Below are 17,137 nucleotides of genomic sequence, written 5' to 3' on the forward strand. Positions count from 1 at the left end.
TATATTCATGAACTTTTCTTGCCTGACTAGATGACATGACATTCATATTAAAATATATTAAATCTACCCTATGACCCAGCCATCCCATTACTGGGTATCTATCCTAAGAACCTGATATCAGATATCTCAAGAGTCCGTTGCACCCCTATGTTCATTGCAGCATTATTTACAATAGCCAAGACGTGGAACCAGCCTACATGCCCAGAAACTAATGATTGGATAAAGAAGATGTGGTATATATACACAATGGAATACTACTCAGCCATAAAAAAAGACGAAATTGGCCCATTCACAACAATGTGGATGGACCTCGAGGGTATTATGTTAAGCGAAATAAGTCAGTCAGAGAAAGACGAACTCTACATGACTCCACTCATAGGTGGAAATTAGTATATTGAGAAGGAGATCTGATTGGTGGTTACCAGGGAAAAGGGGGGGTGGGGGGAGGGTACGGAGGGGGAAGTGGTGTACCCACAACATGACTAACAAAAATGTACAACTGAAATCTCACAAGGTTGTAATCTATCATAACATTAATAAAAAAAAAAAAAATAAAATAAAATAAAATAAAATATATTAAATCTTAAAATCGGAAAAGATGGTCACCTACCTATTTGTTAGAATAATCATATAAGGACAGGCATTAAAAAAATGTTTAATTAAGTTGGAATTTCATATCAAGTTGGAAATACGCTTTTTAAAAATATTTTGAGACTATACATTTACGTCTAATATGGTGATGGAGCTGAAGACGATTAAATGAATATCTTCGAAACATACCGTTATCCAAATCCACAGATTAAATTCCGTTGGTTTAAATGTGACATCAATGTAGAGATCAGATATGATGAAAAAACAAAACTACATCAAACAAAATCATTCTCATGGGTAAAGTCCAGATAATTGTTCTTACTATTTCTTGATAAGAGGAAAAACATTAATTTAGTAGCAAAACAAAAATGAATTTTTTCCTTATTATCAATACTTCTCTAAATAAGAGGAAGCAGAGTTGAAGTTACAGAAATGTTTTATTTAACAATGTTGTGGAATTAACTAAATAAATATTTAAAATGAGGGCAAATATCTAAATGAAAACAATGTTATTTGCTATTCTTAATCTTTGAAGTGATTCACCTCAATATTCAGGAACTTCTACTAATTGGCTTTTACTCTATAGGTCGATTTGTTCATATTTTTAAATAACAATATCTAGTAAGGAGCAATACAAAATTATCTTTCTCACTTATGTGTTAGCATTTGGGGATTATTTGAGAAAACTATGCTTACAAAACTGTAAGAGTGGATCTGTAAGACGGAATCATGTAAAACTCCCATCTTTTAGGTCAAAATACTACTTGTAAGTCAACCCCAATTCTATAAAAGCAGCACTTAAAATCCCACCATACAGTTATTCTGAGTTGTGTTTTCATAGCATTTTCTCTGGAATTATTCAAAAGTTCAGTTAAATGATCAAAGTTCACTACGAATATATTAAAATTGTATAATCACAATATATCTCAAGCTACTTCTACATTAAAGCAAGATATTATATTAACTCACTTCAAAATTTCACCCATCAGGTGAAATATAATAATAATAATAAAAATCATTTATATAACTTTCAGTTTTCAAAGTACTTTGGAAAAATTATCTCATTTTATCCTTGCAACAATCTTTGAAAACAGATATCATTTTCTATTCTGCTAAGTTCCTCTCTGAAATCACTTTAAGTAGCCCCATCCTCTTCACCCCTTGCCTCACTTATCCACACTGAAGTTGAAGACCTGAATCTCGCCACCAAACCACAGCCTCATTCTTGACCAGTCCCACTGTGGACCCTCCAGGCCACCAATTTTCCTTCTCATCTTTCCCTCTTCCCTTTCATCATATATGATGTACCCTGCTCTCTCTATTTAGCAACCGTGTCTGTCCATCACCGGTAATGTGTTTCCAGATCTACCTCAAGATTATGCTGTCTACTCACACAGGCTTGAAAATCAAGTAATTAAACTTCAAATTATGATTTAAAAGTAAATAACCTTTGAGTAAAATTGTTAAAGTTTCTCCTAAAAGTCACATGTATAGATTTTAATAAGGGACCTTGTGAAGTCTATTTTCAAATCTCAGATTGCAATTTTATAGATGAACTAACTGAAAACATCTGATGAGTACTTATTTACAAAAATAAATGTACAAGGTAAAAATTTAGATAAACCACCTCACGGATATGTGTTTTCCATAGTCTTGATTTTGTAAAATTATTGTTCAAAGCAAAGCCTTTTCAGGTTTAAAATTATGATAATAAGAGAACAAAGGCCTTAGGAGAATAAGCATTAGCAAAACTATTATTTCAAAAATAATAGTCTAACAAAAGTTAGGAGACTTCTCAAAGTATCAGTAAACCCCAAATTCCTGAAGAAAATATTTATTAAGGAGAAAGAAAACAGTTTTACACAAATAATAGTATTACTGTAAGCCCTTTGAGGACATCCATGTCTGAATATGATGCATTGTCATATATAGATCTGTAAAGTGATGATAATCAAAATACAACTATCCTTAAAGTCCTTATCCCTAAAAATGAAAACTAGAAGACAGTCACACTATATCATTTGTTTTATAATAGAAAAACACTCTATACAAGAAATAACTTCTAATATATATTTTAAAATTTTGAGATATAGTATACATCAATAAAATGTACATATCTAATTGCACAGTTCAATTAGTTTTACATAGGCCCTTGTATCATACATGAAACAGGAATATGAAAAATATGCAAAAAGCACTCAAATAAATATATGGGACATATCTAATACCTCAAAGGTTCCTTCTTAATATATTATTAGCAAATGTGGAAGTTACACTTGAAGAACAAGAGACCTATAGTAAATAGCATAATATACATGAAAAGTTGGCTTACATATTCTAAAAAATAAAAGAGGAAAAGATAATTGTGCATTTAAAGAAAACATAATATAGGAAAAAATTCCAATCATCTCAATTATTTTATAATATGCTGAAGATTTTAATGTGAACCTCAATCACTTTGAAGATTTTAATCTCTTTGAAATTTAAAATAATTAAATAGCATGAGAAATAACAGTATAAAGTTATGTCACTACTGATTCCAAATAGGTAATGTTTGATAAATTCAATTAATGATTTGCAGTCATTTATTTGATAATGTATAAATTACCAGATTTGCTTAATAGTCAAGGTGAAAGATTTTCATACTTATTTAAGCAAAAATAAAAAAAAATCCTTACAAATAAGTACACTAGTCATTTGCCAATGCTCTAGGAAAAGAATAATTGTTTAATGAAATATTTGGATGGGTGGACACAGTAATATATGATCAGAAGGCATAAAAAGAAGTTTTAATCCCTTTAGCTTCCTATTACCATGCATGAACAGCCTAACTGTAGGATGAGCAATATACACAGAATATTCACCACCTTGAACAGAACGCTTAACAGGTCTTGGATGGGCATAAACCTTGCCAGTGTCACTTATCTGAAGGAAGCTCATATTCACCCTTTCTTCATGAGGGACTGAAATGCTAAGGGCTAAGTTCTAGTGAGAAAGGTCTTTAGCATGAACACGTCTGCCTTATTCAAAACACTGCATCTTTCATGCCCTTTTCCTTCTGCTTCCATAATTTAAAAGACTTAAAATTGTATTCTTCGTAGAAGCAAAAATCATGCAATGAAAATGAATACTTTGTTATAACTCTAAACATCAGACAAGATATGTATGAGAAAACAAAATCAGTTAAGAAGGAACCTGAAGATTTTTTAGCTAGCTGTAAACTGTCACGTAATAAAGTTATACATGTTGTTGCTACATGTCGTCAAGTCGGCTCCAACTCCTGGCGACCCTACGCGTGAGTGACGTCCACAACGTCTGGTCCTCCACAGTCCTCCTCAGCTCCTGTAGACTCACCCCTATGGCTTCCTTCATGGAGTCAGTCCATCTCATATTTGGTCTTCCTCTTCTCCTGCTGCCTTCTACTTTTCCAAGCATTGTTGTTTATTCCCAAAGAATTCCGCTTTCTCATGTGTGCCCAAAGTGGGACAGGCTCAATTTCATCATTTTCGCCTCCAGTAATAGTTCAGGTTACTTGGCTCTAGGACCCATTCGTTTGTCTTTCCGGCAGTCCAGGGCATCAGTAGAGCTCTCCTCTAACACTGTATTTCAAATGAATCAGACTTTTTCCTGTGAGCCTTCTTCACTGTCCAGCTTTCACATCCAGACATAGTAATTGGGAATATGAGGGTGTGGATAATCTTGACCTTGGTCTCTAATGACACCTCCTTACACTTGAAGATCTTTTCTAATTCTTTCACTGCTGCTCTTCCAAGTCTCAGTCTTCTCTTGATTTCTTGGCTGCAGTCTCCATTTAAACTGATGACTGAACCAAGGTAAACAGCAGGGGCATCTACATCTTGAGGCGTTTGGTGATTGTGACACCACTGACGCGAGCACATGTGGTTTGGACCCACATGCCATGCAGTTGAAGGCAATAGTAAACCACTGCTGTATTTTCCTTTTTTTTTTTTTTACCTTGAAAACCCCATGATGAGACCATCTAAAGCTGAAAGTTATACATAGTTCATTTGAAAATAGCATTTAAGAATATTAGATTAATTAGAAAAATGCATGTTTATTTGAAACATTCAAATTAAGTTCCTAAAAACAAAACAGAATTTGTAATGATTAATGTTAACTGCAGAAAAAAATTCTGACTATTACATCAAATCGTGTATATTGATGACTTTTACTACTAGTTCTTCTAATGATGATCAACTTCTAAATTATCGTGTATCTTACATTTTGCATCTATGAAAACAAGAATTTATGCATGATATGCTGTGATTTATGTACAAAGATGCTGCCCTGCATCATCCTCAATATTTAGATGACCTTTTTCAATAATATAATGGATATTTTTTCCATTAATTTTCTTGAGATAAACACCAAGTGTGTTCAGTATTTCATGCTGGAGTTAAGAGTACAGTATGCAGTGGCTGGCCCAGTGGTGTAGTGGTTAAGTTCGCATGGTCTACTTCAGTGGCCTGGGGTATGCAGGTTAGGATCCCAGGTGCGGATCCAAACATCGCTCATCAAGCCATTCTGTGGCAGTGTCCCACGTACAAAAAAGAGGAAGATTGGCAACAGATGTCAGCTCAGTGCCAATCTTCCTCACAAAAAAAAAAAAAAAAGAGTACAGTGTGTAACTAAAGATTAAAACACCTTAATTATAACAAATTAGACCTTATGAACATGTTCCCATAACCAATAGTGAAAATAGCTAAAGAGAAGCAAAAATAATAAAGCATATATTGGCAAAGTCTGCTGGCTGACTACCCAGTATGCATTTTCTTGGTCATAGTAACAAAATCCTGATTTTATTACAGATGACAATGTCTCCCCCCAAAAGACTTTATTTTCCTGTCTCCCTTCATACTAGGAGTGGCCAATGAGCTCTAAGTAGATGTTAGTGGTGCTTACAGGGAAGGCTCACCAATAGAGGGAAGATGTCTGGCAGAGGCCCTTTTTGTCCTCCTCCCATTCCTTATTTCCTGTTCAAAAAGAGGACGCCATGGTCTGAGAGCCAGGCTATCTTTGACCCTAAGCATGGAAGTCATGTACTAGGGATGGCAGAGCAGAATATAAGATACTTAGTTTCCTGATGCTTCTATGAATTTAGGGCTGCCTACTTCTAGATTTTTTGTTTTAACGTAAGAGAATAAACTCTCCTGTGTTTAAGCTCTTGTAGCTGAATTTCTGCTATCAACATATGAATGTTTCCTAATTGATATAGAGAATAATGAGGAAATCTAAGATTTTTATCAATTTTCACTCAAAACATTATATAAATGTAAAGATCATATGAAAATGAAAGATAATGAAGGCAACATATTTCGGCCAGAAACTTTTTTTGGATACCTTTGATAGAGGTATCCAAATGTAACCCAATCTCCAAACATGGATTTCATTCTAGAGAGGATATTGATTAAAATACACACATACACACACAATTTATTATTTTCAGATTATAATACAGAGTTGAATGTTCTTTTTTAATCTGATAGAAATGTTACTATAGTTTTTCTTAAGCATCTCTAACAACTGCATATTAAGGTAAGTGAATATTTTCATTTTGATATTAACTTACATTTTACACTTGCGATAGAGTGAAAATTTTCAGTGAGTGAATTGAAATGATTTTAGGAGGAATCCCTAGCAGTGAAGGGTAGGAGTTCTGGTCGGAGTATCCCCATTATGAGCTGGGTAACTTTTCAATTCACTGAAACTCCCTGAGGATTGTGCTTGGTTACAAAAGGAAGAATTAGAATAGATTATCTTTAGGGCACAAACTAGTGTAAATGTCCATGATATTCTGATGATGCTTTCACATAAAAATCATTAATGAGCACCAGAAGGGAGATGGCTTCTAAAAATTTTGTGACCATAATTGAGTCTTAAACTCTTTGTGCTGCAATTTTCCTATTTGTCAACTGAAATTATACAGTTTCAACAATCTACAATTCTATAAAATTATGATTGTCAAATTTGTCAGATGCCACATTTACTTACATAATCTATTAGATATCTCAGTCATACGTGCCATTTAGTACATTAAGATCAACAAAACTCTTGTTTCTTAAACTTGCCAGTTTGTTGTATCACCTGAAATTCTTGTTAAAAATACACATTCCTAGTCTCCCTGAATCTACTCAATCAGAATTTCCATGATAGACAACTAGATATTCCTTTTATTAACAGTGGGGCAAAATAATAATTAGGCTCATACTTAGGGAAATACAAGGTTAAATCATATAAATTCCTTTGAAAGATAAGGAGTTTAAGGTTCAGAAATTCATGGACACATACTACCAGAAAGTTCGCAGACTAATAGAAGAAATTTGAAGGCAAATAATTAATATTCAAAATTCATTGTATAAAATGCAATAGGAGATTTTTAAAAAATATAAAGCAGCAGTGAAGGTAGAAGTGAAAAGCAAGAATTTGTCTTTGAGGTGACGAAAAAATTTTCCTTAAGGTGAGTATATGAGCTGTTCTAACTGATTAGAAGGGGACGCACTTAGGATGGAATAAACATGCGGGGCTGTCCTTTGCATTGTAGCATGTTTAGCAGCATCCCTCGTCTACCCAATAGATGCCACTAGCATCCCTGGAGCTGTGACAACAGATAATGTCTATAGAAATTGACACGGGGTGCATAAAATAGATCCCTTGTATTAATTAGATTGTATTGTAATTGTATCAATTGCCATAACACAATATCACAGACTGCCTGGCTTAAACAACAGGAGTTTATTTTCTCATAGTTCTGGAGGCTAGAAGTCCAAGATGAAGGTGTTGGCAGGTTTGGTTCTCCCGAGGCCTCTCTCCTTGGCTTGCAGACGGCCATCGTCTAGTTATGTCCTCACAGTGCCTTTTCTCTGTGGTGCACACCCTTGGTGTCTCTTCCTCTTCTTATAAGGACACTGGTCCTACTGCATTAGAGCACGGCCCTTATGATCTCATTTACCCATAACCACCCCTAATTAACATATAATTTTCTTTTTTGGGGGGGACATTTCAGTCCATAACACCTCCTTTAAAAAGCAATGCATTCAGAGGGGTGGTTAAAAGAAAAGCAATATCAGGGGCTGGCCCCGTGGCCGAGTGGTTGAGTTCGCGTGCTCCGCTGCAGGCGGCTCAGTGTTTCGTTGGTTCGAATCCTGGGCGCGGACATGGCACTGCTCGTCAGACCACGCTGAGGCAGCGTCCCACATGCCACAACTAGAGGAACCCACAACGAAGAATACACAACTATGTACCGGGGGGCTTTGGGGAGAAAAAGGAAAAAATAAAATCTTTAAAGAAAAAGAAAAAATGCATTCTTTAAAAAAAAAAAAAAAAAAGAAAAGCAATATCAGACCCTGAGTATTGTGCTAATGATTTAATATTTCCCTCGGCAACACATGGGGAGACACTGACAATTTTTAAGCAGATGAGAAAAACCTGGAGCCAGGGTGCTTGGTTTGAGGCTCTTTTACAAGTATAAAGCAAAACATAGTGAGTATCTGAACTTAGGCAGTAGGGATGGAAAAGAGAAAAATTAGGTATTTAATATTTTTAAAAATTGTCTAGGTCAAACAGCTAACTTAAAGAAATAAAGTCAACACAGTACTGGCAAATCTGATAAATTCTTAGAACCTTGGAGCTGAAAAAGATGTCCACACCATTTGTATGAATCTCCTGTGCAACGCAGGACTCTCTTCTCCAATATCTCTGATGGAGACTCACCTAGCCTTTACATAAACACTTCAACGGGTGAAGAACTCACTCCCCTACTGAACAGTCTATTCAATTTTTTAACAGTTATTGGTTGAGTGAAACTTTCACTCATTGTAATCATTCTTAATTATGTGATGAAATTGTTTCACATATTATAATTCCCCACTCAGTACTGGAGATCACTTCATATGATGTTTTTTCCTTGCCATCTTCCATAATTAAATTCTGCAGGGCCCAGCAAAAGATTCCTTTAGTTCTTTTCAGGAGCTGCCTTCATTCACATACTCCTAGAGTGAGTTTAGCTTATTCATTTTAACATCTTAAACTTTTGGTTTTTTTTCTCCACATAAAAGTAGCACAGCCTCTTTCTTTTTATTGTCTTTCTATAAAAGTAGAAAGAATAATTCTTACAGAGGGATGAGGCAGTATTCCAACATGATGTGCTAACATTTCCTGCTAGTATATTTACTCTCTTGGCAGTTTTTCGCAGATCTTTAATTATAAAAATTAAAAACAATGAAAAAATTCTAATTTTGACACTGACAATTTTAATATGCAACTTAATAACTTAATGCTCTTCCAGAACACACACCGATACACACACCCACACATGCACACACATGTTGAACACACCCACACCCATCCATTAACCTACGTGGGTATAGGGGGGAGTGGTATGTGTGTAGGAAGTCTATATCCCACACTAATTCTCTAATTCTTGTGTTCAAGCAAAATAATTACTAGAGATTCTTTGAGTAATAGTGAGCAAATATCACCATATAGCACCATAACAATGGGGCCCATGATTTGACCTAAAACATACAATATGGTGATTAATTTTCCTATCTTGGTATACCAATATCTTGTAAGAGTAAGAACACTCAATATTTCATGGAAGTTATTTATTTTATGAAGAGTCTACTTACATCACACATAGTACCGAACATATTTTGAAAGCTAATCTTTATCGTGATGAGAGACTAAACACATACTCACACACACACACTTATACCAGTTATTTTTCCCTCAGCCAGTCTAAAAGGAATAAAAGCTTTAATCTGAGATTATAGAAACATATCAGTTAGTTTTTATAGAATTATACAGCATTCCTATAGCATGTCAGAGATGAATTTTTCTTGAATCCTCTTCAGTGTGACAATTTGCCTGCAGAGTCACTCATTTCTTAAACGTAGCGCATGCATTAACAAATATTCTTTATGTGCAATGACACTAGTAGCTTAAAGATGGATTCTGCCTTGGCTGTGAACATCAATCATGTTCTGCACCCGGACACAAGAAATGAACAGTGTGGAGGTTGACACTTCTGACAGAGAAGGCCATGTGTTGTGGCCAGTGATTAATCTGACAGTTAAAATAACCCCTTTGCTAGTCCCAGACCTTAATATTAGAAAAGAAGCAAGTTACAGAAAAGAATGAAAGTTATCAGAACCCTTCCAAATAGTGTAGGTATTTTGCAGCAAGCTGTGTGCCAGTGAACTCTGGGTTGTAGAAACAAGAGTCACATGGCAGTTTCCTGAGCCCATGTGCACCAAAAAGGCTTAAGTCCTTTTGAAGCAATGAACTCTGGGAATTTACATTTTTGGTTTGCTACATCAGGAGGTCCACTCTAAGCACAGAAGACCTCCTCTGGGAGAGTAAATACATAATATTTCCCATCTCATTTACAGATGACTAACCTGAGGCTCAATTTACTTGTGCAAATTTGGTAGTTTTTCTGAGTCCTAGTAATTTTTGGTTTGGGCCAACCATTTTACTTCTAACAAAATGTGGTCAAAGTACAAACTATGAATCTCCTGCAAAATATCCGCCCAAAGGTATTGTTAAAATCACCAATTAGTGAACTCTACCCCCAGGGTACTGAATCAGAATTCACACTGAAACTTGTTTTTTCTTTTTGGCAGGAGGAAGATTGACCCTGAGCTAACATCTGTTGCCAATCTTCCTGTTTTTTTCCTCCCCAAAGCCCCAGTGCATAGTTGTATATCCTAGTTGCAAGTCATTCTAGTTCTTCTATGTGGGATGCCCCTACAGCATGGCTTGATGAGCGGTATGTAATTCCGCACCCAGGATCTGAACTAGCAAACCCCAGGCTACCGAATTGGAGCACGTGAACTTTAGCACTCCACCACGGGACCGGCCTCCACAGTGAAATTTGAAAACACCTGCTGTACCATGCTAGAATGCTCTTGAACATTCTGAATAACTTGATAAAAACAGTACAAGTAATTCTGAGTCTAATGATAACTCAACGTTTACCAAAATGTCGTGAAATGCAGTGAGATAGTACTGATCTTGGAGACATTTGGAAAGCAAATCCTCGGCAGCCTTACAGGCAAGTTGGGTCTTCCCAAGCCCCGTCTCCACACAAGCTAGAAGGAACATAAAACAACCATTGCTTACCTCTAAATAATAGACAATTAGGAAAATGAGTTACTGTGTGTTTTCAAACAGAAATCTCTGACAAGACCAAACAAGACTAGAGTATTTAGAAAAATTCTGGAAGGAATGCAAATACCCTGAGAAACAATCCATTCTTCCATTCCTATTTAGCATATGAGATAATTCCATTCTCAGTGAGCATTACTAGTAACTGGAAGCACAGTAGTATTCTCTACCAATGATACCACAGTTCTCTCCAAATAATGTATGCCCTATAAAGGATTAAGAAAAAGGTACACTGATGAGTTTCTTCAAAATCCTCAACATACCTTACAAGGCTCTGTATGATCTAGACCCTGCCTGTTTCCTTTCCCAGGGCCATGCGTTGCCGACGTGACGTGGAACCTCAGCCACTCTGCTTCCCTTTGAATGCTTTCCCTCCACAGCCTATTCCATCCCTCACCCTCCCACCCCCCACTTATTTGGCTAACGCCTGCTTACCCTTTAGTCAGAGCTTAAAGAGATGCCTATGTGATTACTTCTGTGTCTGCCTTGACTGGGCTGGGCCCGGGCCACTTACCTGTTCTTATAGCCCTTGCATTGCCTCCTCATAGCACTTAACACAATTAAAATTGATCAGTTATATTTACTGTCTTTAATATAACTCTCCATTGCTTGCTTATAAATTCAAAGAGGTCAGGGATCACAGCTTTCTTGTTCAATCTTGTTCAGCACTTAAAAACACATGGCATGGGGGCCAGCCCCGTGGCCCAGTGGTTAAGTTCAGGTGCTCCTCTTAGGCGGCCCAGGGTTTGTTGGTTTGGATCCTGGGCACAGACCTACACACTACTTGTCAGGCCATGCTGTGGCGGCGTCCCACATAGAAGAACTAGAATGACTTACAACTAGGATATACAACTATGTACTGAGGCTTTGGGGAGGAAAAAAAAAAGAGGAAGATTGGCAACAGATGTTAGCTCAAGGCCAATCTTCCTCAAAAAAAATCAAAACACATGGCATGCAGTAGGACTTAGATAATTTTTTGTTTTAATGAATGCCTGTGCAACTACACTTGTAATTAAGACAAGATGATTTTTGTAGCAACATTTGAGTGGCGTATATGTCTTAAAGTGACTTAAAAGCTATGAATTATACCTTAAATTTTACCTGTAAAATTTTGTTTCTTTTCTTTTATTCCCAAATGATAGTTAAATTAACAACAATGTCATTGTGGCTTCTTCTAAAATAGAGAGATCAAATAAAAATAAAATAATTACCGTCTTGTATCTTTCTTATACGGCTTTACGGGAATGATTAAAAATTATATTAACTAATCTCAATTTACATAATATTATTTGATAGCATATTACACATTTTTACTATTACTGATGTATTTAATTTTAGGTACAAACCTTAGACCTTAGAAAGAGGGTAGAAAGATTTTCACACTATATTTTATAATTAATTAGCAAAGAAAAGTATCTTAAAATGCTTAAATCGTACCTAAATTTCATGCTACTTTAAAGAGATGCTTATTTTTGTTACTCTTTTGTGATAATATTTCTGACACAGTTACTACATTATAAGCATAAGATTCATAAGTAAAATACAATAAAGTGAAAAGAGATAACTGGGCTTTTTAAAGGATTTCCAATTTTTAGTACCCTAGGGAACTAGAATGTAATCTGTGAATATGGATTTGATGTTCTGAAAGACATTTCTGCTATATTTTTCTTTCAACTGACCCCAGAATGCAATGCAATTAAATATTCACAGTTCACTATCCATATTTATTGGTGTTTAGTATAATTCAGATACATATGGAAGTGAATTCATAATATTACAGATTGTACTGGCAGACGTTTCATTTAATTAGATTTTATCATATAGAATGGATATTTAACAAGTAAAGGTGACACGAGTGAAGAAAAGTGGAGGGACGTTCTGCTTGCAGATCATATAAACTTCCTTTGTGTGGAGCTAAGGAGTAGGTGCTTTTCCTGGTACGACTTGACAGAGGATGTAAATTAACCAGCAACACCAAGCCTCTGAGACCAGAGCAATGGAAGCTGCAGTGGATGCTGAGGTTCAGGGAATGTAGCATCACCTTTCAATCAGGTAAGAATTGATGTGTATGCATCAGAGAAACCATGCTGCTCACCATAAAACAGGTCCCAGAAATGACAGAAATAGCAATATGGGCTTTTGCACGCTGTGCTATAATTTGAATTCTCTACTTGTATTTTCCATGTGAAACTTGGGAAAATGGAATTCAGTTTCCTTCACATCTGAGGTTATCTTTGACTACACAATATTGCAAAGGGACCAGGGGTCCAAAACTTACAAGATGCATGATCTTTGATAAACAATTATTCAAAGTGCCTCTGTTTTGCTCTTAGTAAAATGAGGTTAATATCTACAACATAGAGTTGTGGAAAGGGATAAATTAGAATGTTGTTTATGAATAAATCCAATATTGTAGCTAAGATACAGCATGGCATGTTTTCACGAAATGTTCTTAGTTCACCTACACGTGACAATTAGATAAAGCAAGCCACTGTCTCCCACCCTTTGTATCAAACTCCTTCAGGTGGAGATGGAAGTCTTACTGTTGACTCAAGCTGCATAGAGCACAGGGAGAGAAAGAGGAGGGGACACAAAATCAAGTACAGAGGAGCAAATACAGAAGTGAGAAAGTTTTAGAACAAGAGAGAATTTTAAATATGAATAAAACAATGAGATTTACAGTTAGTGTTGGTAGACACTGGACTAGCTCCAGCATCCATTTCACCTGCTTTCTGGGTGCCTTTCTGCTTTCACCTACAGTAGAGGTTGGAAAGGGAAGGGATACATTTACTAAACTCCCTTGTTGCTAAGGATTTAGATGACTATCACATTCTGCGAATCAGATCAAATCAAAGAAGGTTTGGAAGGGGAAAGTGAGGCCAAGCCGTGCTTTTGTTTTTACTTACAAACATAGTCTTGGAGGCATCTATCCATCTATTTGTTTTTCTTCAGTAGCATTAATTAAGTTTCCAGTGTGCCATCATCATTTTTGGGGTGAGGAGGCAGATGTGGCAGATTGGAGTTTGCTATCTTCTGATTAAATCTGGTACAGTTCTGAATCCAGCAGGAGTAAAGGTAGTTTTCCCATCATTGTGGTTTCTTGAGTATGTAGATGTATGCAGATCATGATACTGGAGTGGTTCTCCAGTCAATGGCTTCTCATCAAAGAAGAGGCAGAGCTCCCTTTGGTAGCTCAGTTCAGCAGAGGTGGCTCTGTGATTCATTCTTGACGGCTCAGTCTAGAATCTGTTTCCTTCACCCTACCAAGGCATTTAGTAACCTGCAACAAATCCCTTTCTATTTAAGTTAGTTAAGTGGATTCTGCTGTCTGAAACTGAACTATGTAGATGGAAATCCTAATAAAGTTCCATAAAAGCCATAATCAATGTAGAATTATGTGGACAAATAACAACTAAGACTGTTTGAAAGATGGCACTCATTTGGTCAAGTTATGTATTTTCTTCTTGAAGTTATATGTTTGCACTAGAATACAAATGGATGAAATACAGAAAACAATCACTAATCACCCACTACATATACTATATTAGGCAATGTATAGTGAAAGAAAGAAGAAAAAACGTAGTGCTACTTTAAATGATCTCACAATCTATAGAGGGAGGGACAAGTCCACAAGCACTTTAAATATAAAACAGAATGTGGCAGCACAATGAAGTAACAGAGTGCTCTAGCAGCACAGAGGAAAGGGAAAGGAATTGTGTCTACGGTAATGAGGGGAGGATAACAGTGCATCTCGTGATTCTTGTGATTTCAGTCTTTTGGGAAAAGATTTCTCAAAGTGGAATCCTCAAAACTGGTTCTCTGAGCTTGACAGATTCTTTATAAAGGAAGTGTCTCATAGTAATATGTTTGGTAAAACTGGGTTAAACCAAAATATTCTTTGTATTTTTAGGACTATTCAGAGACTTTAATAGCTAATGCATGTTGGGTATCTCCAAGAAAGAAACATGATTCTCATATTTTATAATTTTTCTTGATAACAGAATGTAGTTTTCATGGACTATCTGTCAGGAGTACTGTTCTAAGGAACACACTTTGAATGTAAAGAATAGAGATTCTTATGAATACAGAAATATGACCATGGTGTATGTAATGCATTAAGAAAAACAGACCAGGATAAATGCTCACTGTTATAACTAAATAGTTGCTAAATTCAAAAGTATTTTAAAAGCTATGTTAAGAAATTTGGACAATATTCTGCATTCAATGGGAAGCCATGGAAATGTATTTTTTGAAAAAGAGAGTGAGGGGTAAATTGGAGCCACAGTTTAGAATAATGTGGCATCAAGGTAATAGAAGTAACTGTCAGTCCCGATGGGATGGAAGCTCTGGAAACTGAAAGATACTTTTTTCAAAGGCAGAAGAATGATCATAATCCTAACGTGCTCCAGGAAAATTTGCAATGAAAAACACACATATGCACACATGCCTACATACACAACACTAGCAAAATAGTAGTCTGTGCATCAATTCCTCAAAAAAGCAAAAAACTCATCTCAGGAACTTTCTTGCAAATGTTTTGGGGTTAAAAATAAAAGCTATTTGATTTCATGGCATTGAAATTAAAGGTGTTCTTTTCAACCATTAATTTTTTTCAGTATTGCTTATTATGCCTCATTAAGATAAAACCTACTTAACTTTACAGTTTTTAAACTACACAAATAACAGTTAAAATAATAATTAGAAGAATAAAATAAGCAAACCAACACTTATTGAATGCTAATTGTGTGCCAGATGCTATTTTAAATGGTTTTTATATGGTAACTGTTTTGGCTTCAAAATAGTATTATAAGTAGGTACCGTTACTACTTCAATTTTATAGATTATAAACTCAAACTCTGGGGAGTCTAGTCCCTTCCTCAAAGTCACTGTTGTCTGGCCATAGGCCAAGTTTCTGTAATAAAGAGACATGAAAACACAGTGGCTTGAATAAGATAGAAGTTTCTCTCTCACTTGGCAGCCCAGAGCTACAGTCAGATTAAGATGATGGCTTTGTTCCAGAAGATCATCAGGGATCTAGATTCCTTCTATCTAATGGTTCTGCTATTCTTAGGGTGCTGCATTCATTTGTACAACTGAAGCTAGGGCTTCACCACCGTGTCCACATTCCAGCCCACTGGAAGGGTATAAGAGCAGTGGAGGGCAGGGGCTGAGATCCAGAATGTGCCTACATCACTTCTTCTCACACCCCTTTGGCCATAACTTAGTCTCATGACATTCCCTTGGTCCAGAGGAAGCTGAAGGACTACCAAAAAGGACTAAGAGAGAAAGAATACTGGGGATAATGAGCAATCAGACTCAAAGAACTCTAGTAAATCACCTGGAGTCTCATCTACTAATTAATAGAGCTGAGATACAAATCCAGTTCAATCCTACCCAGCTCTTAGCTGACATTATACACCTTAAACCAACCTGTGAAACAGGTATTTTAACCCCATTAATAGATGTCTACTTATGCTCAGCGAGGTTAAGTTATCTCTGTTAGGGTCAGCAACTATTCAGAAGCATTGTTCCATATGAAACTCTGTCTTTGGTACACAATGATTTTTTCTTAATCATATTGAATACATTTTTCTTTGATTAATAATGCATTACTCTTTTAATTATGTATATAACTTTTAGAAAATCTTGTGCTCTACAGATGCATCACTGCCTTCAATTTATTTATTCACACAGTCCCTATCCTCAGTCAAAGTGTCTTCTCTCTATAAGAGGCTGACTATCAGGTCTGCCAAAAGGATCCTCTTTACGACTTTTTCTGGGAGAAAATGTAATTTGACTCATGTTATTTTAACTTACAATAGCTTTTCCAGGAAAATGTACCTCTGTAAGTCAGAGGATTACCTGCATTGACAGAAGGCTATGAAGCCTATCTCCTGGAGCTCAATTGTCAAATGTTTCTCAAGCTTTCAGTGAGAGACAATCATATGCAAATCGAATAACTTACACATATTAAGTCAATCTCTTTTCAGGTCGGTATCTACAGAAGTGCATATCAAATCAAAAGTTTTCTCTTGAATCCCACTAAATTTAAATCTCAGCAGAGAGGCAAGGATCAAAACAGAAGGCCAAGATCAAACTGAGAATAAAGTAATCTTGTACATCCCTTGAGCTCCCACTCCAGGTGACAGCAATGGAGGGCTTCCTCTCCATGCTTGGAGCTGACATGGATAAAGTCAGGGCACCAAGTTTTAGTGATCTCTCTCTGGATCCTTTCATAACTACAAAAATACACTTTTAAAATTTCAGGTACATTAGTAGTGCCAGAGGGAGTTGAAATCTCTTTTCATACCATTTTAGCAGTCATTTGGCTGTATCACAGGTCACTGTTTCTTGTATG

The 17,137-nt window shown here is 36.1% G+C and overlaps 1 protein-coding gene across 1 annotated transcript in view; it reads right to left on the reverse strand.

Annotated features, from left to right (window-relative positions):
• The window catches only part of GRID2 (glutamate ionotropic receptor delta type subunit 2), a 1,375,518-nt gene that overhangs the window by 939,766 nt on the left and 418,615 nt on the right, over positions 1-17,137 (reverse strand). The gene's annotated exons all lie outside the window — the stretch shown is intronic.

Source organism: Equus przewalskii, chromosome 3, assembly GCF_037783145.1.
Source record: "Equus przewalskii isolate Varuska chromosome 3, EquPr2, whole genome shotgun sequence".
Taxonomy (NCBI): domain Eukaryota; kingdom Metazoa; phylum Chordata; class Mammalia; order Perissodactyla; family Equidae; genus Equus; species Equus przewalskii.